Below are 22,183 nucleotides of genomic sequence, written 5' to 3'. Positions count from 1 at the left end.
TAGAATCCAAAAAAATATTTACTGTAATTTGTTCACTTATTTTAATTAAATATTTACTTTTTATTGAACTTTATATTACTCTTCTAGAAGTAAAAACAGTTTGCCGAATTTGTTTTTCACATTTTAAAATAGATTTAAATATTCTGGCCACCTTTGGAATGCTGTGGGGTCCAAAAATGGCTAACAAGCTACAGTTTTGAAATTTTATAGTATAAATAATTGAATTGTATTTCATAAAGAAAATTATACTTAGTATGTGCTACTAAATGTAAAGTTTTACGTAAAAGAATTCAACTATCACACCTAACCAGAAAATTATGAAAAATCATCAAAGCTTAACTATGGCCACTTTTGACTCACCTGCCTTACATTAAACAAGTTTTATCAGTACATAATTCACTTTATAGTACCAAGGGCGAATTTTTCCTTGTACTGACTCTTTGCATTTAAGCAAGCAACATTTTCCGAATTCACTTAGTAGTGAAACGAGGACAGGTTGGTTTATTTGCATCAAAACGCAGCTCGCAAAGAAAACAGTTTTACAGAATTCATTTAATGTAGCGAAGAACGGTTGCTTTCTTTGCATTAAATGTCTGCTGGTAAAGAAAACACTTTTGCAGAATTCCGTTTAGTGTAGCGAGGACATGTTGCTTTCTTGCGTTAAAACTGTTCTAAGTAAAGAAATCACTTTTGCAAAACTCAATCGGAACAATTGAGCAAACACTTTTACTAAATTCGACAAGGTCAATGTGGGTAACTGAATATATTTGAGGTGTATTTGGGAGAAAAAGTCAATTTCTGACAAAACGGAAAGAACTGAAAATAAAATTAGCAATATGACATTCTGCATGTTTTAAGTTGTATACCATAGTTGGGGCAAATCTAACCGGGCAGCATCGTAATGCTGTGATTAGGATCTGCGTAGCCTTCACAGTGCTACCAGATTAACTTTGCCCCGACTATGGATATTCGATGTTTTGATCAAACCTTTAATAACAGAGCATTTGGAATTCACAATCGTCCACCTTTTAAGCTATATATGAATGCCATTTTATAAAAAAAAAAAAAAAAATACGAAACAACGATAGGACTGCAGAGGTGGGTACTTGGGATCAAGGAATAATTGATGCAGTTTATTGATGCCCGCTTTTCTAACTCTACCACCAAAAGTAAGTCTTTTTACTTACCCTCTAATAATTTATTAAGAGTTTTTTAACTTCCCATTCCAATTTATCTATTTATTACCCCCTTCTTCAAACCGATCAAAGTTTATGAAAATGGCAGACTGAAACTAAATTTAACTAGCGAATTTAAGGATGACAAACAATTTATAATATTAAATTAGACTTATTTACTATATTGACCAGATTGATTTTGCTTTTAAAATAGGGGAGTGTGGGGCAATGTGGTTAAGATGACTGCGCTTTTTCAAAATGAACAAATTGGAAATTTGTTTTGAAAATTACAGTACACAAAGAACGAACTATTTATTTCATAATAAAACTTACATTGAAATAGTATTTTTTATTTTTAGCGGTAAAATTCTTTTTTTTTAAAAAAAGTGGAAATTTTCCACTTTATTTTTTTATGGGGCAAAGTGAAAAATAAAATATTTTTGTGATGAAATGTTTTGTTTTCGATTAAAAAAAAACATTTTTTATCACTTGAATCAGTAAATAAAAGGTTGAATGAATAAATGAAAAGATTCTGAAAAAAAACGAAATGACTAAATAAAAGAATAAATTAATGTATGAGGACAAATAAACGAGTGAGTAAAAGAGTGAATGAATAAGAAAATTAGTGAACGAATGAATAAATAAGTGAATTACTAAATTGAGGCATGTTATTAAAGTAATAAAAAAATACGTAAGAGATTAAAATAAATGATTGAATAACTAAACAAAGTTAAACATTTCACTTTGCCCCATCCACTTTGCCCCGCATGTACTTGTCTAGTTGTACAAAATAATTAAAATACAAATAAGCTTAATGTTAACTAAATGTTGCACCGAATGTTAGAAGGTCTTAATTAATATTTCAAATGTTAATTACAGGAACTTTATCATTTAATAATACCAAAAATAATTTTCGATTTACAACAAAATATTACAATATGAGTATCATTTTTTGAAAATTGCTTGTATTATCATATTCTATGATTTTCAAAGTTAATTTTTTCTTGACTGGAATAGGTTACATGTGCTACCACATAGTTAAAATATTACTAGATAGGTGGCGCTAAAAGCAGAGTAAATATTTCACCATTTCACTTTGCCCCGCTATTTCACTTTGCCCCACATTCCCCTACGTAATTTTTATATAACAAGAAGAAAAATACCTTTCATATCAAAAGTACAAGGCACCAGTTAAGCGTAGTTCTGCGCTCCAGAAGACTTATAATTCCTTACAAAAACACCGACAGGAGAAATTCATATTCAATCCGTATGCTTTTATGTAAATTTTAAGGGTTGGGTGCAGCAATGATTTTATAAATTAAAACTCAGAAATTTCATGGGTTGAGTTTGAAGTTGATAAATAATTGTTTTTATTCTTAACTTGTACTTCTATTTCCTAATCTTCTTCAACAACAGCAAAAAAAAAAAAAAAAAAAAAGCACACTTTCTTGTAAAGGGAACTTTTCTGAATTGGAAACATTGCTTAAAAATTCAGCAAGTTATGTGTTCACAATTCTATCTTCTTAAACTGAAAGGTTTGCAATAACTGTGAACTTGAAAATTTCATACATTTGTTTGTCAAAAAAGAAGAAGAAGATTTAAAAATTCTTTTGCAATCATATTTTTAGTGTAAAAAGTAAAACAAAACTGCTCACTTTTATAGAACACTAAAAGGATTTGAGGTTAGCTTATAACATTGTAAATGGACATATCATTTAAAAATATAAAATATATCAGCATGGGCTGCTCTATTATGCTTCGATGGGTTCTCCCAGGATTTGTTCTGTATGATGCTTAGTTTTCACTCATCAACAATTAAGTTTTAGAAATTTCCCCAAGTGTGGTAATAGAGTTTATTTTCATCTGCTTCATGTTTCCTTTTACCCTACCTATTTCTCAACTGTGATTACTAAAAAAATTCACTACATGAAATTAAAACATATTAATGAAGTCAACTCAAAAGAGAAAACGGATGTCGTAACCTTTCATTAAATGGATAGAAATTCAATAAATTTAAGTACTTCAGCCAAGATAATTCTCGGGCGTCCGTTCAACTTGGCACAGGTCCTACGTCCTATTTCCAAGTTCTGCATACTTAATTTAGATTATTACACTAGCACCGACTGATCTAAAAGCAGGTCAGAGTAGCCGCAAATCATAAAATTGGACGAAGCGTTGTTTTACGTGATTTATAATTTTCTAAAAGGTGTGTTTCGTGTCTTGAAATAACTCTACAGCTGGGGATATAAACCTTTTTCTTCCGTCATGAAACTATTATGGTATTCTCTTATGAATAGACAAATGTGGGTTAGAAATAAAATATTGCGATGAGTTTTCAATACAAATGAGGTTTAATTCGTATTTTTAAATGCTCTAAAAACAATATGACTACAGAGTAATTGTATCATATGGAATTCCTTGAAAAATTTCATTTATGGGTCATTCTCCAGAAAACGTAACTTTTGAACGCAAATATTTTTTCAATTTCGAAATCTTTTATTTATTTTTTTTTTAATTTTTAAATGAAAGTGTTACCTACCAGAAGTAGCCTATAAATAATGGCCCAGCTAAGTTCCAATTTTTTTACTCATAAATAAAAATAAAATAAAATATGCTTTGTTCACGGGAATAAAAAAAAACTTTTAATGTTTAAAGTCGAGACCAATTTAATATCAAAGTAGTAATTTTGTGAATTGTGCAAGCAATGAGCTATTTTAATGATTAGCGGGAATCTAATATTAAGCTATGCTAATTAAAGTACGGCTTAATTAGCAGTTATCCTTTTAGTTCAAAGTGTGCTAAAAATAGTATTTAGTAAATTTGAGAATATATTGGCAATTTATAATTTTGGTAGAATGCCTAAGATTGGTGTATTTCCCCTCCATCAGTGATTTTTACCTCAGAAATAAAGACATTGATAAGGTCTGTCACGGAGGTGCGGAATTATAGGCCTAATGGATACATTTTTCAGGGAAATATTTTGTTTCTTCGTTGCTACAATCTGCACATGTTAAGCAAATGAAAACATGTTCACTTCCTTTTTTACATTAATTTACCTACATCCCTGAAATTCAAGTTCACGGGGTGAAAAGTCACAAAAACCATACTTAGTTTTTAAAGCAAAATCCATCTTCCTCTTTTTCGAAAAAAATCTCACGACTTTTTTTTATGGCTGAAAATAAACAAGGGGGCTTGTATCATGGAAAATAAAATTTGATGTCATTACTGCCACGTGTTAATGAGGGATGGCATTTTGCGTTTAGGTAACGGAGGTGAGAATTTATTGGGTGACATGACTCCTTATCCTACTAAAACAAATTAAAACACAACATTAAAAAATTAAATAGACTTAAACAATTAGTATTTGAGACACTTGTGAAAGGAATAATAAATAAATAAGTATATACTTTTAACTAAACAAGTTATTAAGCAACATAAACAGTCACACAAGGTGTGTGACATGCCACGGAGGTGAGAATTCACATGTTGTGAACCAAAAATATACTAAAACAAAAATTATTATTTAAAAAATGTTGGCAGGTTTAAATACATATATTTTTGATAAAATTAAAAAGCATTATGAAAGAAATAGTTCCCTAAAGTTTTTTCTGTAAAAGGCGTGTGACAGAAAAGTTACTTTTTGAAGAATTACCCTTATACCAAAGATCATTATTCTATTATCTTTGCTTATAAAGTGAAACCTCCGAATAGCGGACAGTCAAGGGACTAGAAGTTTTGTCCGTTATTGGGAGATGTCCGCTATTAGGAGGAACTACTTAATTTACCTTTTTCAAAATGGGCTGCTGTTCCCTTTGTAGAACACAATCGGATCAATTGCGAAAGGTTTACTAAATTTTACGTCAAGTGTAATTAATCTGTTTTTTTTTCTTTAAATAAAGGTATACTGACAGCACACACTTGTCTTAAAAAGCATTTAATCAATTAAAGTAATCAGTTAAAACAGTTTGACATCTCTTTTTTGCATTACAAGCCTGTTTCTTAATATGTTTAAATCATTTACCTTAGCAAGTCCTTCAATGTCCCCTTTGCTCAGGAAAAAGTTTTTCAATTCTTCACTGTATTTCAGTGCTTCCGAAAAGTCTCTAATAGTGCACAATTATCTAATTTCGTCTTTATCTTTTAAAATTTCGCTGATTTGAGTTTTCCCAACTTGAAAACGATCGGCAAAACAACGCACATTTATTTTTTCTTTTTCAGCAACATCCAAAACATTAATTTTTTCTTTCAATGTCACTCTTTCTTTTAGTTACCATTTTATCCCATTACCAACCGCGGCGGCGGTGATTCGGCGGAGCAACCCCCCCTCCCCCACACACATTTTTTATGGTTAATTTATTTATTTTATCTCGAGTATCACTATTGCATGATTGACAGTTGGCAATCTGACCTTGAATATGGACAAATCTTTTTCATGTCTAAAAATTAAACAACCCAACGAAACTACGGCGCCATAAAGCCGACTATTACCGGCGCCGATCTGCTCAATTGCATCTCCCGTGAGCCCCAGTTAGAAAAAGCGCCCAGTTTCCTCTTTTTTATCTTAACTTTTGAATAGTTATTGTGTACAAAATTCATTAAAATCTTAAGAAAAACGTACGTTAGTTGTTAGACTGACATCAGTTTTCACTTATCTGCTTCAATACTCTCAAAACTAGCCGTAACAAAATTATGACTTTTTTTTTTCTTTTTCATTTTTTGCTGCCCGCAAAAAGTACCATGTCTTTTAGTTCTTTTTTTTTTCCTGCCCTCCAACTTTTTTAAGCCCCAATCGCTGTCTCTGCCCATTACCACCCTTTTAATTCCAAGAAACAGTGATAAGGAAATGACAGGGGGGGGGATATCAGTTGTGGAGGATGAAAAGCTTTGTATGGCAAGCAATTAATAAGATATTCTGTGAAAAGAAAAAAAATCGGAAGTGCTACGATCGCAAGGGAACTTTTTTGTGAAATAACTGTCCGTTATTCGGATTATCCGTTATTCAGAGTGAATTAAATGGAATGGCCTATATTGAGGGACTGGGACTTGCAAAAATGTCCGTTAATTAGAGGTGTCCGTTATTCGGGAGTGTCCGTTAAGGGAGGTTTCACTGTACTACTTAAACAAGTGTAAGAAAATCAGTAAGAAAATCTCTTAAAAATAATAATATCTATAATAAATTTTCCTGACATGATTAAGTGTTACATTTCAAAGTTGTATTTACAGCGAAAGAATCAAGACGCTTTTTAACCGACTTCGAAAAGGAGGCGGTTATTAGTTCATACCGTGTGAATGTTTTTTTTTTTTTTTGGTCCACTCACAGCGTCTCACCTAGTGAACCGATTTTGATGATTCCTTTTTTAATGGATAGGGGATGGCTCAACTTAGGTCCCATTACTTTGTTTGATCGTATTTGTTCTTTAGGAAAAAAGTTATGGTCAAAAAACAGTAAATTTCATCAATTTCTCTATTAAATGATTAATTTTATACCCATTGTTATAAAAGTTTGATGCCATGCAGCAGTAATATTAATAGTAATTGTAGTGATAATTTTGAAAAAAGGCTTCTCTAAAGCAAGCACCAAGTTTCTTCGGTGTCATTGCTCTATAGTGGAGGTAAACTTAATCTAGAAGCGAGATAATGCAGTGATTAAAATTTGCTTAGCCTTCACAATGCTACCAGGTTAGGTTTGCCCCAACTATAGCTGTATTTCTATTGTTATCATCTTATATAATTAAAAACTGAGCGTATGTACCTATGTATGTATGTATGTATGTCTAAGTTACTTCTCCCGAAAGCCAGTGAATTGACCATCGAACCAGGTATCGATGGATTCGTAATCTTCCCGTCTTCATGTTTGGCTATTTAACATAATTCTCCGATAATAATTAGCGGAGATACCAATTAAAAACTATTAATTATGACATTCGAATTCGACATAAAATCCCCATTTTTCGAAGGCTTTCCTCCATTAAAATTATTTTTCAATACTTCATCTCAACTTTCCGTAACATTGCTTTTATTAAAATTTGTAGCGTGCAGAAAATCATTGAGACGAAAGATCTGTTGCCATTTTTTCCTTGAATATCAACAAGCAAAATTCTGGTTTTTGTTTCAAAGGCTTTTTCTGTAATAGAGAGATTTAAAAGGTTTACTTTTTGGTTATTTTTCCGCAACCTGCAACAGAATGTTACTGATTTCTTTCTTTCTTTTTTTTTTTTTTGTTCAAGCGTGATCATTGAACACTCGTCACCAGAAAATAACTTTTATTTTCGAGGTAGACCGTGCAAAGTCGAGCGACGCAGCTAGTCTATGCCAATAACAGATGATCTGGGCGAAGTAAGGAGATACAGGATTGCATCATAAGCGAACTTGTATGCTGTGAAATGCAAATTAGTTAGGGAAAACTTAATATTTAAGTGGTTATAGTAAAATTAACACAAAAATGAATTCCAGAGAGGAACAAAGATAAGTTTTTAGGCTAATCGCTTAAAGTTTAAGGCTTGCCTATATATTTTTTTTAGTATGGAGCATTTTTATGAAAAAAATAAGGTGGAGTTTCGTGATAGTAACTACTCACTATTTCTGAAATACATTCACACTAAAAAAAAAAAAAATAAATAAAAATTTTTTTGAAAAAATATATATATATATATTTGTAAAAAGAAATAGAACCGACTCAAAATTGCTCTAAAAAGGGAAAAATAATTTTATTCTTTAAACACCATCGATAATACTTTTAAACATAATTTTTGAAGTTGGTGCAAAAACGATAGATAAAATCATTCACAGCCATAACTCAACGACAACTGTAAATTTAACCAGGTCCCGTTTCTTCACCACTACATACGTTATGCATTGATGACGGCATATTTGAGTAACGATATAAATGTTTCGTTCCTAACTTTGGATGATTTTCTGAAAAAAATATGAACAAAGCATGGTTACATTGAATTTTACTTTTTGTTTTTTCACCAACTTCAAAAAATTATGTTTAAAAGTATGATCGATGGTGTTTAAAGAATAAAATAATTTTTCACTTTTTAGAGCAATTTTGGGGACCGCTCCATTTTATTTATTTCTTTTTCTTCTTTTTTTTTAAAAAAAAATAAGTCAGAGTGTTTAATTTTTGAAGAAGAGAGCTGTGTGTGAAATAAAATGTAAATAAAAAAACTAAACAATGAAACAGAATTCTAAACCTATCCTGCAGTTAATAAGCACGAATATGTTCCAGAATGTGTACCTGATTGATATTTATTAATCGTCTAAATGAAATATATGACAGCTATTGAAAATGAGCACGATGAACTTGTCACTTGCTGGGGAAAAAACCTCAAAATCTGTGCTAAAAAGTTCGCGATTCTGGAGTTTAAACATTCCACCTTGCGGTGCTTTAAAAAATTAACCAAATGGGGGGAGGGGGGATAAAACATTCCATTTCTCCAATAGGGTAAAACGTAGGCTTGAGACAGTTTGTGATGTTAATGGAATTTCAAAAGAATAAAGATGAGAAACACCATAAACACGAAGAAAAATTACTTTCATTCATTAAGCTTTAAAGCAGGCTATGAGTTCTTGGATTTGTTTGTTTTTCCTCTTTCAGCAGCCATTAGCTAGAGACGGCAGCGCCTTCTATAGTTTAGCTGAATTGCGAATTATAACTCTTGCATTAATTGAGTTTAACAAATCGCTCAAAGGGTAGTTGCGTAATCGTACGTAAGTTTTTCTCAGTTAACCTGACTAGTCTGTCTCGAGCAAGGATTCAATCAAAAATTGGTATTTAAGTGAACCTCAATGAGAACAGATGTTGATTTATTTCTAACTAGCCGCCTTCGGCGACCAGCTGGTCCGCCTTTTTACGCCAGGGTTGTCGCCTTCGGCGGCAGCTTAGACAATTTAGCGACGGTATTAATCGATGTTTTTCCCTATATAACAATATTATCATCTGCCTTTTTACGACAATGTTGCCGCCTTCGGCGGCTGCTTAAATACGTTTCGTGACAGTATCAATCAATCTATATCTATATCATTATTAATTTAAATAAATATTTTCTAGATCTATCTCCAGTTCCGTCGTTTGGAATATTTTTAAAGGAGGGGGAGGGGAGACACAAACGGCTTGCTCTTCATGCAAATTTTGTCGAAAAATAACAAAAAACACTTCTACTTTTACTTGAAAGCATTGTTTTTTCAAAGTCATGGTGCGTTGGGGGGGGGGGCACTGACACCCCGTTGAAGTTCCTTAAATGACGGGCATGTCTCTTTCTTGCTGTCCATCTACTATATCGACATCTGCATTTGTCTATCTATCTATCTATCTATACGATCTATGCGTATCTATCTCTGACAGTAATTAACAATCTTTTTTTATTTATATACAAGCAGCCGCCTACGGCGGCCGTGTTTGGCTTACTTGTCATTCACCATTTTACGCCAAGAAGTCGTTAAATAACAAAAATCGCGTCCATTTTTATGTGAAAGCATTATGTTTTTAAATCGTAGCGGCGCCCCCCCCCCTCTAACCCCCGTTGTTGTTCCTTAAATAACGGGTCTGTCTATCTCTCACTGTACATCGACCTGAAGATTTATCTTTCTCTAGATCCATGTAAATTTACCTCTGATAGTAATTAACAATCTTTTTTTCAAAGAAAAGAAATATTAATTCGAAAAAAAAAAAAACATTTTTTGTACGCTCAATGTATATCTATCTACCTATTCGACCTATCTCTAAATTTTCTCATCTATCTCTATTTATTTGATCTAACCTCCAATCTTATTCCCTAACAAAAAGAAAATCATGCAAAAAAGCGTGCTTACTTATTTATTAAAATAGCACAAAAAATTGGTGTCTCTGTGGTACCCGGAGTTTGCCAAAGTATAAAAATCATTGTTTTTATTGAAATTCAAAAAAAAAAAAAAGTGACTGAGACCAAAACGATCCGATGTGGTCCGTCTGATTAACCGAAATCGAATGTTTATCAAAACATCCGAGGGGGGGGGGAGAAACAAATGAAATACCTGGAAAGAAAAAAAAAAGCGAATGAATCCTTCGAAAAGGAAGAAAAGAAAAAAGCAAGTTACGTACATCAGTTAGATCACGTGGGTGTGTTACATCATATTCGAAGCGGTCAGCGGATCTTCGGTGAAGCGAAGCTCATATCTTCGTTCTGCCTTTAAAAAATTGTAAAAAAAAACTTTTGAATATTTTTGAAAACTTTTTTTTTCTGTAGAGGACGAAATGTTTTGGCTACTACATAGTAAAATTGTAGAAAAGAGGTTATTATATTTTTCACGGGATGCGTTTAGAAAAAAATTAAACCCAGAAAAAAATGCAAAATAAAGGTTTTTTCAAAAATTCATAAAACATACAAAAATTGCTCTATCTTCAAAATATTTTTGTTCATCATATTTAAAATTAAATTTCCGACACTATAGTACCAAAAAATATTTGTCTGGCGCGATTGGTTCGGGGTCTGTGAGGTTAAAAATACTAAAAAGTGCAAAAAAACACATAAAACATTAAATAACTTTTTTTCTAATTAAAATATCAAAAATCGAAGCCCGAGGTGCACAACTTCAGCAAAAACTACACCTGTATACCAAATTTCATCCTTCTATGCCTTACTGTTTTCCCGGGATGCGCGCCACACACACAAACTATTTTATTATATGTATAGATACATTCGCCTTAACCCATTTAAGGACCGTGAGACACATGTGTTCAGTAAGTTCAAGATTTATTTTACAAACTAGTATACCAGCACGACTTTGCCCGTAATAGAAAAATTAAAAGGTCTTTTGGTTTGCCTGTATATTTACAAATAATGTATGGTGAATTTTCTCGCCAATTGGCTTGTACCCATGTTACGGTTCCACGTTATGGTAATTTCGTATCTCGCCAATTGGCTTGTGCCCATGTTACGGTTCCACGTTATGATAATTTAGTAATTTACTCGTTCATCTTATGATAGTTTTGTTCTTAAAATTGGAATAGAAAAGGAACCACATCAAATGTTTGAAAAATCGCTTCGAGGTGCACACCCCCATGCTGTAAACTAACTTTGTGCCAAATTTCATGAAAATCGGCCGAACGGTCTAGGAGCGATGCGCGTCACAGAGATCCAGACATCCAGACATCCTCCAGACATCCTCCGGACAGAGAGACTTTCAGCTTTATTATTAGTGAAAATTATCAAAAACAAATAATTTATTAATTATATTTTTTTTATGTTATGCATTAGAATGTCAATTTTAGCATAAGAAAACTAATTAATGACTAAAAAACATTATAAATTTGTTTTGAAAGCATCGCAAATGAAATACATCGATTGAAAACATCGCCTTCATACTTCCACTTTTTATTCAAAATTACTTTTTTAATAATGATAAAGTGTAAGTAATATCATTAGCTATCGAAATATTTCTGAGTTGAATAATAAATGAACCAGGCTTTGGAAAATAGTTGTAACTTTGCACTTGTAATGGACCATAGACAAATTTTTACAAACTTTGACATAAATGTTATTTTTGTATTCATTTAATAGTTTTAGGTAGGGAAAATGTCCATACGCAATAGCAAAGATTTAGGTCCGTAAGCAAATAAGAAAGCGTCATTTGAAAGAGCTCCGAATTCAGGATATTTTGCGTCAATTTTAATTTTTATACATAAACAGTTTTTTTTCTCTTAATAATCTCGTTGAAATCATCTAACAAATCGCAGTTTTTGGGATCAAGCCAATGTACAGATAATGTAAAGGGGGGGGGGTTCTACGTACCAATTAAAAAATGAATTTATATTACAGATTGCAAGTTATTTGACTAATTTTGTTGGTTGCATATAAGCTACCTTTACTTGAGTTCAGATCAATGATAAAACTCCAGCCCGCAGTTCTAACACTTGCAACGCATCATGTTATGGAGTCATTGAAATATTATCCGGGTTCTTAATTCAATTTCTTGCTTATCTTTTGTTAACATGATTTAGCATTTATAAAGCATTATTCATTAACAATTTTTAAGTGAACAGGCGTAGCTGTTTTTCTTATAAAAATAAACTCCTTTTCAGTGGTAATTTTGATTCAGAATTTAATTCAAGTTAATGACGATGAAAGGATAAAAATAATTGACAGCAATACTTTTTCTCTTTATTTCGTTTTCAGGAAATCGAATCAATGGCAACTTAATTAAACTAGGTCAGTCGGTCTTTGTTATCCTCTTAGAAACACAATAAGAAACACAACCCTTTCATGAGGCTTTGATGATCTCCTTTTCATGAGGCCGTTATAACCAAAAGACACCGCAGTCACGCAAGAAATGTATCAAATGTTACGTGGACTTTTTATACTTTTTTACTCCTCGTGTGATGATAAAGTGTATTAAAAACCATGACCATTTTTTTAAAGCAAATTCAGTTCATTGTTCAGTGTCATTTTCTTCCGATAGGCATCGATATCGTCCTCGAATGGTACGATTTACGTCATCTTGATAGTGCGCCTTAAATTTCCGATAGTGGTGGAGACTGGTTCCATCGATCCCCGAAAAATCGTTTTTTGAAAACATTTGCTTTGATTCGTGGGAAATAGAACATTCAAAGAACTATTTCAGTGGGTAAATAGATTCAAGGACTTCTTGTACTATCGTTACAATTTTATTCAGAGATATTATGCTCTTAGAAAAAGGACAAAAATAATTTATTATTGTGGTTGAACATCGAAAACAATATATTATTACAGAATTACATGACACTTTAAGCTATTTTTACCTGAAATCATGAGTCTACAGTTAGTTTTTACTGCTGAATTAAAAAGAGGAATGACAGCAGCATTTTTAAGGTTAATATTTTTATAATTCAAGGGGAGAGAGGGGGGAAGTTATCACAGGAAAACTTTGCAAACTTTGCACGTTTTTCTTTAAACCATTCGTGTCAAACGTTGCCAACAACAATGTTGCTGAACTTAAGTACTAAGTGAAAATTCTTCAACAAACCACGCTGTTAAACAAGAATAAAAGTTCCTATGAAATGAAAAACAATGGGGTCGTTTCCGAATTTTTAAAAGTATTCTTTTCTAAAAGAGCATGTTTAAAAACATAGGATTTAACCATTTTTTAAATACTTTGAAAGTTTAATATTTTTAACAATTATTTTAATCGGTGCGCAGATTGGAATTCATTTTTTGTGCTTCTGCACATTACATCACAAGTAGTGATTGCAATACCGGTATACCGGTATACCGAATAACGGTATTTAGAACAATTTTGCCATTTTGTAATACCGGGATTTGCTGAGGTAAAATACCGGTATTTTCGGTATTAGCTGAAAATAATAATTAGTTTCAAATAAAGAATTTTCAATTTATCTTAATCAATTTCTACTTATATTTTAAAAGTACATTTCTTTTTCCATGATACAGAACCAAAGTAAATCTATTGAAGTGCAAATTTGGCTTCAAAAGTCAAAGCTTTAGTTCATTTTTCTAGAAAGTCAACCCGTTTTCTCACCTTTACATCACCAAAGATAAATTTTCAAAACATCAGCTTCAACGAAAATCTTGGGAAGATATCCCTACAACTTCGCCCGAACATTAAAATTGGCCTAAAATTGCGTTAATAAAGCTAAAATCGGAGGTTTTTTTTAATTAAAAGCCATGAAAATTCCGATTATCCAAGTCTGTAGCCCCCTGAGCCTTTCTTTTATATTGTTAAATATATTGCATGAAATATATGTATATTATTGAAATATTTCTTTAATAACTGCAACAGAATGAATGCACTTTTTACTTTTCCAATAATTACAAGTGTTTTCGTCAAAATTTTCATCATGTGTTTTTAAATTTTAGTTCATCAAGTTATACATTTTTTTATGAATAGGACATGGTGATCTTTCAAAATAAAATTTTTTTATTAACATGTCGTACAGCAAATTGAAAAATTGATTTAAATAAGACAAAAAAAAGCTAAATTTCTCAGAATTATCTTCTAGACCAGTGGTTTTAAACCTTTTGTTTCCCAGTCCTATTTTTGAACAATTCCAGGACCGATATATAAACTGAGACACACACATACATTCATACAAGCCTATATAAGCTTTAGTAGTTTCAGAAATCAGACGAAGATAGTTGATATAACTCTTTGTATATATTTCGAGCTCAGATTAGAAATTCAAAAATCAATTTTTTGCTTTACTATGCATTTGTATTAAATTTAAATTGTGAGACTCAAATTTCATAAATTAATAAAATGTAAAAAATAATACTAAAGGTTTAGAATCCTTGTTCCAAGCATAATCGATGGTCAAACATCAGGATTACAATTGCATAATTTTTAAATTTAGTTATTTAAATTCTACTACAATTTGAACAGTATCTTCTATCTATCTTACATATAATAAAACAAGATGTTTGTGTGTGTGTGTGTGTGTGTGTGTGTGGCGCGCATCCTGGGAAAACGGTAAGGCATAGAAAGATGAAATTTGGTACACAGGTGCAGTTTTTGCTGAAAATGTGCACCTCGGGCTTCGATTTTTGATATTTTAATTAGAAAAAATGTTATTTAATGTTTTATGTTATTTTTAGTACTTTTGACCTCACAGATCCCGAACCAATCGCGCCAGGCGGATATTTTTTGTACTGTTGTGTAGGAAATTTAATTTTAAATATGATGAATGAAAAAATTTTGAAGATAGAGCAATTTTTGTATTTTTTATAGATTTTTGAAAAAACCTTTATTTTGCATTTTTTTCTGGGTTTAGTTTTTTTCGAAACCCGTCCTGCGACAAGTATTGAACCCTCAATTCTAAAATTTTAGTTGGTAATAGTAAAAACATTCCGCCCCTTCAGAAGAAAAAAGTTTTGAAAAATACGCAATAGTTTTTTTTTTTTTTACAATTTTTTTAATGGCAGAACACAACGCGAGCTGTTCGCTTGCCGGCTGAGTTCCGAGCTTACCTCATCACGTGATCCAACTGAAATCGTTTGCCTTCTCCTTCACCTTTTTTTTTTTTTTTTTTTGCAAGCGCTACTTTTTGAACACTACGGGGAACATAGAGCCTTTATTTTTGAGGGCTATTTTGATTAAATAAATAAAGCCCGCGATTTTTTGCACGATCTTCGTTTCTGTTACGAATTGGCGGTTAGGTTAGGTAGATACAGAGATAGATAGAGGTTGAGTGGACAAAAAATGTTTTTGTTTTCGAATTAATACTTATATAAATAAAAAAGATTGTACTGTCAGGAGGTAGATATGCGCAGATCGTATAGATTGATAGATAGACAAATATAGAGTTCGATATAGCAGATGGACAGCAAGAAAGAGGCATGCCCGTCATTTAAGGAATTTCAACGGGGTGTCAGTGCCTCCCCCCCACACACACCATGACTTTGAAAAAACAATGCTTTCACATAAAAGTAGAAGTGCTTTTTGTTATTTTTCGACAAAATTTGCATGAAGAGTACGTTGTTTGTGTCTCCCCCTCCTTTAAAAATATTCCAAAAGACGGAACTGGAGATAGATCTAGAAAATATTTTATTCAAACTACTAATGATATACATAGATATAGATTGATTGATATCGCCACGAAATTTGTTTCAGCAGCCGCCGAAGGCGGCAACATCGGTGTAAAAAGGCGAATTATAATATTGAGAAAAAAGAGAAAAACATTGATTAATACCGTCGCTAAATTGTCTAAGCAGCCGCCGAAGGCGGCAACTCTGGCACAAAAAGGCGAATGGCGTAAAAAAGCGAACCAGCTGGTCGCCGCAGGCGGCTAGTCATGAATAAAAGTTTATTTAAAACAAAATGTGAATGCTCAGAGCTGTACAAATGCTTAAGGTACAAATGCTAACGCATATTGTACACAAAATGTGGAGTTCAACGATCTGCAAGTGCTAAGTTTTCAAATGCTTAAGCATAATGTAATGAATAGTAAAGGAAATAAGTAATTTGTATTAAAAATATTCCAAACCAGGCCAAAACAGTTGCAGATGAAAATTCTCAAATCGACATCAGTGTTTACCAATACTTTCTGCGTAATTTTGCAGAATTTGGCACACGTGATGAAATACGTTACAATTTCGTAGCACAAAGTTCTTTCAGATAAGTTTATGAGTGAGGGTATTGGAAAAATGCAACAAAATTTGCAGAAAAAATAACACCATTTTTAAAATAATGTATACATACAGTATATAGTACAATCAACCAATCTTTATCTAGCCAGCCTCGTTGCAGCAAAGAAAGCGATGATTTCACAAGTGTGCCCAAATGTGACCAAATATGCTTTCAAATGTGTTGACGAACCATCTGTTGTCTGGACTCCTGTGTTGGCACACGAGGTTCAGTATCCAGAACACATTCGGAACACTTTTGAAACATTTTCCTTCTGACGGAGAATATTCAGAACACATCATAGTGCACATTCACGTAGGATCACTTTTTCTGAAACAAAGTGCTCCGAATTGTGCAGGTTTATTAATAATGTTTATATTTATTCATTAATTGGGGAAATTATACGAAAGTCACTGTTTCCCATCATAACTTTTTTTAAATGAAGTTTTTTAGAAATAAATTATAGCCTATGTTGCTCCCTGATAATGCAGCTATCTATGGTGAAACTAGTATGTTGTGGCCATCACGAAACTTTTTTCTATATTTTTCCTTTTTCTGATCCCTCCCAATGCTTGACGAGGAAGCAATATTCCTAACAAAAACAAAATTACACATGCAAAAACTTGACGACCATCCCAATGTCTGAATTATTGTAAAAACAAAACAAAGAGCGAAAATTGAAAGTTACTTTAAAAGCCTTACTTGAATTAATTACAAATATTTTATTTATTAACAAACATAAGATGGCAACAGTTAAAAATTTTAAATCATTGAGATAATATTTCCATAGACTAATAATAAAAGTAGACCGAGCTATGGCAACCCTTTTTCTGCTCATAAACCAAACCATGTGACTGGTGGATATCCTAGCAACAGCGGGCGTTAGTCGTAGCAGACGATCAACGCCAGCGAGAAATAAAATAAATAGAATTGATGGAACACGGAAGAATGATCTTTTATGGAGTCCGATTTGTAAATTTGTTATTCTAAGTTGTAAATATTTTGTTAATATAGTGAGTTTTTCGTTTAGATAGTATTGTGCATTTTCTTTAGTCAATTTCAATAACTCTCTAAGCAATAAAAGATGCAAGCGACCAAGAAGAATCGGCAAACGGTAAGATTTTTACCTACAGTTTCAATTTAAGATACCGGCGATTAGTACATTTTTGCGTTAACGCAAAACGTTTACGCCATTTCGTTCACGCCAGCGCTGACAGCTCCAAATGAAATAAAAGTTACTGAAAACTGATCAAAAACTATTACTAATGTCAAAATAATGCATAACTAAAAGAAAAACAGTTCAATCTCTGCACCTGGAAAGTTTTTTTTAATGAAAACACATTGTCTTAAAATACATGTCGAGTGCCAAACTATAGATAATGCTGCCATCTAGCAACCATGCTGCCAAAGTCTTCGCCAAGCCCTTCCACTAGTCACATGATACATCTATGAACCAATTTTCTTCATCAGCAAAAATGAGAAAGCTCGGTCTACTCTTATTATTAGTCTATGAATATTTCCGATCATTTCCATACATTTAAAATCACGAGAAATACGCAGACGACAATCTATTACGATTTATCTTTCTTATTGTTGCATTAATAAAACTATTTTTTTCGCAAAAAAAAAAAAAAAAAAAAAAATATCAACACCTCTTGGAGCGATTGGAGTCAAAATTGAACCAAAGCCTGTTTACGTATGGATTCACATATATTCCAAATTTCAACCAGAACGTAGCATTACTTCTTGAGATAGGGCACTCACAATGGAAAAAAAGAACGGGCCATTGCGCTACCCCCTTTTTAGCTGTTGACACCAAAATAAAATCAGCTGTTATACCCACTAAGGGCTACTTGTCAAAAATTTTTTGTTTGATTCCGTTCGTTATTTCTTGAGATACAGCAGTCACAATTGACGACAAAAAACGTTCTATAACTCAACCCCCGTTTAAGTTATTGACACCAAAATTGAATCAGCACCTGCTCCTGTTAGGGGCAACATATGGACCAAATTTTGTTTGATTCCGCCAGTTACTTCCTGAGGAATAGCAAGCACGCGTAACTCAAAAAACGTCCCGTTGCTCCACCCCCCTTGGAGGAATTTGCGCCAAAAACCAATGGGCACAAGTTCACATAGGAACACATATGTGTACCAAATTTCGTTCAATTTCATGCGGTAGTTTTTGCTGTAGAACGGCCACAAAAAACTGGTCACACACAGACGTGACACACATACACACACACACACACACACACACACACACACACACACACACACACACACACACACACACACAGACATTTTCCAAAAATAGTCGAAATGGACTCAGCACACCTCAAAACGTTCGAATCCGTCAAAATTCGAAATTCGAAAATTTGCACGAATCCAATACTTTCTTCTATATATTAGATATAGAAGAAAGTAAAAATTGTTAAAATCGGTCCAGCAGTTTGGAAGATTACCCCGGAAGATTTTACCCTATACATACAGAAGTAGCCATTTATGCATATAAAGTGGCTTTCAAAAGGACTCTCAAAATTTTCGAATTTCGAATTTTGACGGATTCGAACGTTTTAAGGTGTGCGGAGTCCATTTCGACCATTTTTGGAAAATTTCTGTGTGTGTGTGTGTGTGACCAGTTTTTCGTGGCCGCTCTACAGCAAAAACTACCGCATGAAATCGAACGAAATTTGGTACACATATGTGTACCTATGTGAAATTGTGCCCATTGGTTTTTGGCGCGAATTCCTCGAAGGGGGGTGGAGCAATGGGACGTTTCTTGAGTTATGCGTGCCTGCTATGACCAGGAAGTAACTGGCAGAATCTAACAAAATTTGGACCATATGTTGCTCCTAACAGGAGTAGGTGCTGATTCAATTTTGGTGTCAATAGCTCAACCGGTGGTTGAGTTTTTTTTTTTTTTTTTTTTTTTTTTGTCGTCAATTGTGACTGCTGTATCTCAAGAAATAACGAACGGAATCAAACAAATATTTAGCGACTAGTAGCCCTTAGAGGGTATAAGAGCTGATTTTATTTTGGTGTCAACAGCTAAAAAGGGGGGTGGCGCAATCGAAAGTTCTTTTTTTTCCATTGTGAATGCCATATCTCAAGAAGTAATGCAACGTTCTGGATGAAATTTGGAATCCATATGTAAACAGGCGTTGGTTCAAGTTTGGCGCCAATCGCTCCAAGAGGTTCTGATTTTTTTTTTTTTTTTTTTGTTTTGTGAATAAAAATAGCTCTTTTAATGCAACAATAATAAAGATAAATCGTAATAAACTGTCGTCTGTGTATTTCTCGTGAATTTAATTGTATGGAAATGATGGGAAATATTACCTCAAAATGATTTAAAAATTTTAACTGTTGCCATCTTATGTCTGTTAACAAATAAAATATTTGTAATTAATTCAAGCAAGTCTTTTAAAATAACTTTCAATTTTCGATCTTTGTTTTGATTTTGCGATAATTCAGACATTGGGATGGTCGTCAAGTTTTTGCATATGTAATTTTGTTTTTGTTGGGAATATTGCTTCTCGTCAAGTATGGGGAGGGATCAGAATTATAAGAAAGATATAGAAGAAAGTTTCGTAATGGCCACAACATACTAGTTTAATGATGGTCAAAAGCAAAAATGAATAACAATAGAAATGAAGTTAATTGATAATGAAGTTAAACTGCCTACTGGAAAAGTAGGCTCGTTAGTGCTAGGAGAACTTTTTAAAAAGCACAGAGATATTGTTAACGCCTCTGCAAGTGTATTTTCCGCATTGATATCGGGAATACGCCTCTAAAATTTGTTCAAGCATATTTACTCTTTCTATGTTGAATAAAAATTTTGCCGCGCAAGAGCAAAAAAAAAATATTGTTTTGTTATTTTTGAGATACAGATGTCAAACAATGAAAAAAGAAAACTTTGATTTATTTAAAAAAAATAAGGTTTCATAAGTTTTTCACTGATGAACTGGCTGTAGTCACTTCCTCCTAATACAATTCTAAAAAGAAAACGACAAGAAAATGTTGTTTTTGTCCTAAGTTTTAGAGATTTTCATTTACTCGGTTGTTGGATTTTATTTACTTTAAACCCTCTAATAAAACTGAAGAAAAACTAAAAAAAAAAAAGACTTTTGATACTTATAAGCACTGAATAGAGTTATGTACCTAAATTTCAGGAGAAAACTCACGTTTAAAAATTTTTAGTTGGAGAAAAAATGTATTTTTCGTATAATTCTGCAAATTATATTTAGAAAAAAACACACTCGAGAAATAAATATTAACTAAATATCAATTCACATAGGAAATTTAGACTTTTGATTTTACAACAAAGCTTTCCCCCATCCAATTTTTTTTTTTTTTTTTCTTTTTCACATTTCAATCATTATTATGCTATTGAAGTAAGTTTGAAAACTTTGAAGGAAAAAAATAAACTTCTTTGTTCTATACTGCTCAGAGCTTTAAAACCTGGAAATATGAAAACATCAACTTGACACTCGGCAGGTTCTAAATCATGTCAAAAAACGTTATCATTTTCGTATTAAAAGAGTGACAATTGAATGAAAGCTATACCTGTTGAGTCAAAATAATGCTATATATCCTTTGTAATCAGCAGGTTCAAATTTCCTTCCTTTCAACCAGACCGCTGGGAATAGTTTAACTGTATAGCTTACCGCCAGAGGGGCATCGCGCTATGCTCAATCGTCTGCCAACTTTTGAGTCAATGCTCTCTCGCTCTCGCGTCGCCATGGCAATTCGTGTCAACAATACTTCCGCAATTATGTTGCACGTGAATCAAGTTTCGCGTCGATGGCTCATCGATTAAAAGGTTTGATTTTGTTTCAGTTCCCGGAGCTGTGTTTCGTATATCGATCCAATCTATACATGCGAAAGCGATTGAAATCATGATTGACGCGTGGAAAAAGTGAAAAAACATGTGTTTCACTGCCAGAACAAGTGATTTTTATAGAAGGAAACTTAATCATGATCTCCTTAGCATAATGGGGTCGTTTCCAAAAGTTTAAAAGTATTTTTTTCTGAAAGAGCATGCTTAAAAACATAGGATCTGACCATTTTTTAAATAATTTATTTAAGTTTAATATTTTTAAAAAATTACTCAAATCGTTGCGCTTTCATTGTTTACACTTCTGTCGTGTGACATCACAAATGATGAAATGATATTCAGTATTGCCATTCACAGAACAAAATATTTAATTCGCATCTTTACTCACGTGTATTGGCAACGATAGGGTTGATAGCAAGCGTAGAGATCAGTTTTAATTCGCTGCTTGATTATCATAATGTGGAAACGTAGTAGAAAGTTGCGCCAAATTGCATCATTTGTGACCTCATGAAGACCACGCCTTGTTTGAAAAATCGGACATTTTATTTGAAAAATCGGACATTTTAAAAAACTAATTCAAAAAAAACTGTTGGGAAAATGAAAGTATTTTCTGAGTCCAGGTATTTTTTTTTTTTTTTTGCTCTTTCTATCCATTTCAATGACTAAAAGTAGTACTTTTGATTGAAGGAAACTACCCCATTATTTTTCCCCTCATATAAGTGAATAGAAACAATAAGTGGCACTCATTCCTATGAAATATTTCGATACATTTGTAGAATCATTTATTCAACGTTTTTTCTAAAAGTATCGCTCACAATAAACTCGTCTACTCATTCATTCACAAGAGCGTATATGAGATTAGAAATTTGAAATAAAACCAACCCCGAGGGACGTACCTCATATTAAGGTGAATCTCGTGAGCCAGAAGACATGAAGTTTAAATATATTTTGTTTATTTTACTGAGCAATCACGATTGCTTATTGCTTTCACTTGATGTCCGGTTTCTTTTTCAACCCCACCGCCCTCTGATTACGCGACTCCTCTGGTCCTGAGCAATGTCCCCCGGTAGCCGCTGCT

General features: G+C 32.8%; 1 protein-coding gene across 1 annotated transcript in view; it reads right to left on the bottom strand.

Annotated features, from left to right (window-relative positions):
- Nucleotides 1-20,915, bottom strand: part of LOC129222747 (calcyphosin-like protein) — a 42,631-nt gene extending 21,716 nt beyond the window's left edge. The window contains exon 1 of the mRNA XM_054857278.1: nucleotides 20,835-20,915. The gene's annotated coding sequence lies outside the window, so the exon portion shown is untranslated. The remainder of the gene's footprint in view (nucleotides 1-20,834) is intronic.
- Nucleotides 20,916-22,183: the final 1,268 nt, after the last annotated feature.

The sequence above is a fragment of the Uloborus diversus genome, chromosome 5 (genome assembly GCF_026930045.1).
Source record: "Uloborus diversus isolate 005 chromosome 5, Udiv.v.3.1, whole genome shotgun sequence".
Classification (NCBI taxonomy): domain Eukaryota; kingdom Metazoa; phylum Arthropoda; class Arachnida; order Araneae; family Uloboridae; genus Uloborus; species Uloborus diversus.
Note: the sequence above shows the minus strand (reverse complement) of the source record. Positions and strands in the feature narration are given on the sequence as shown.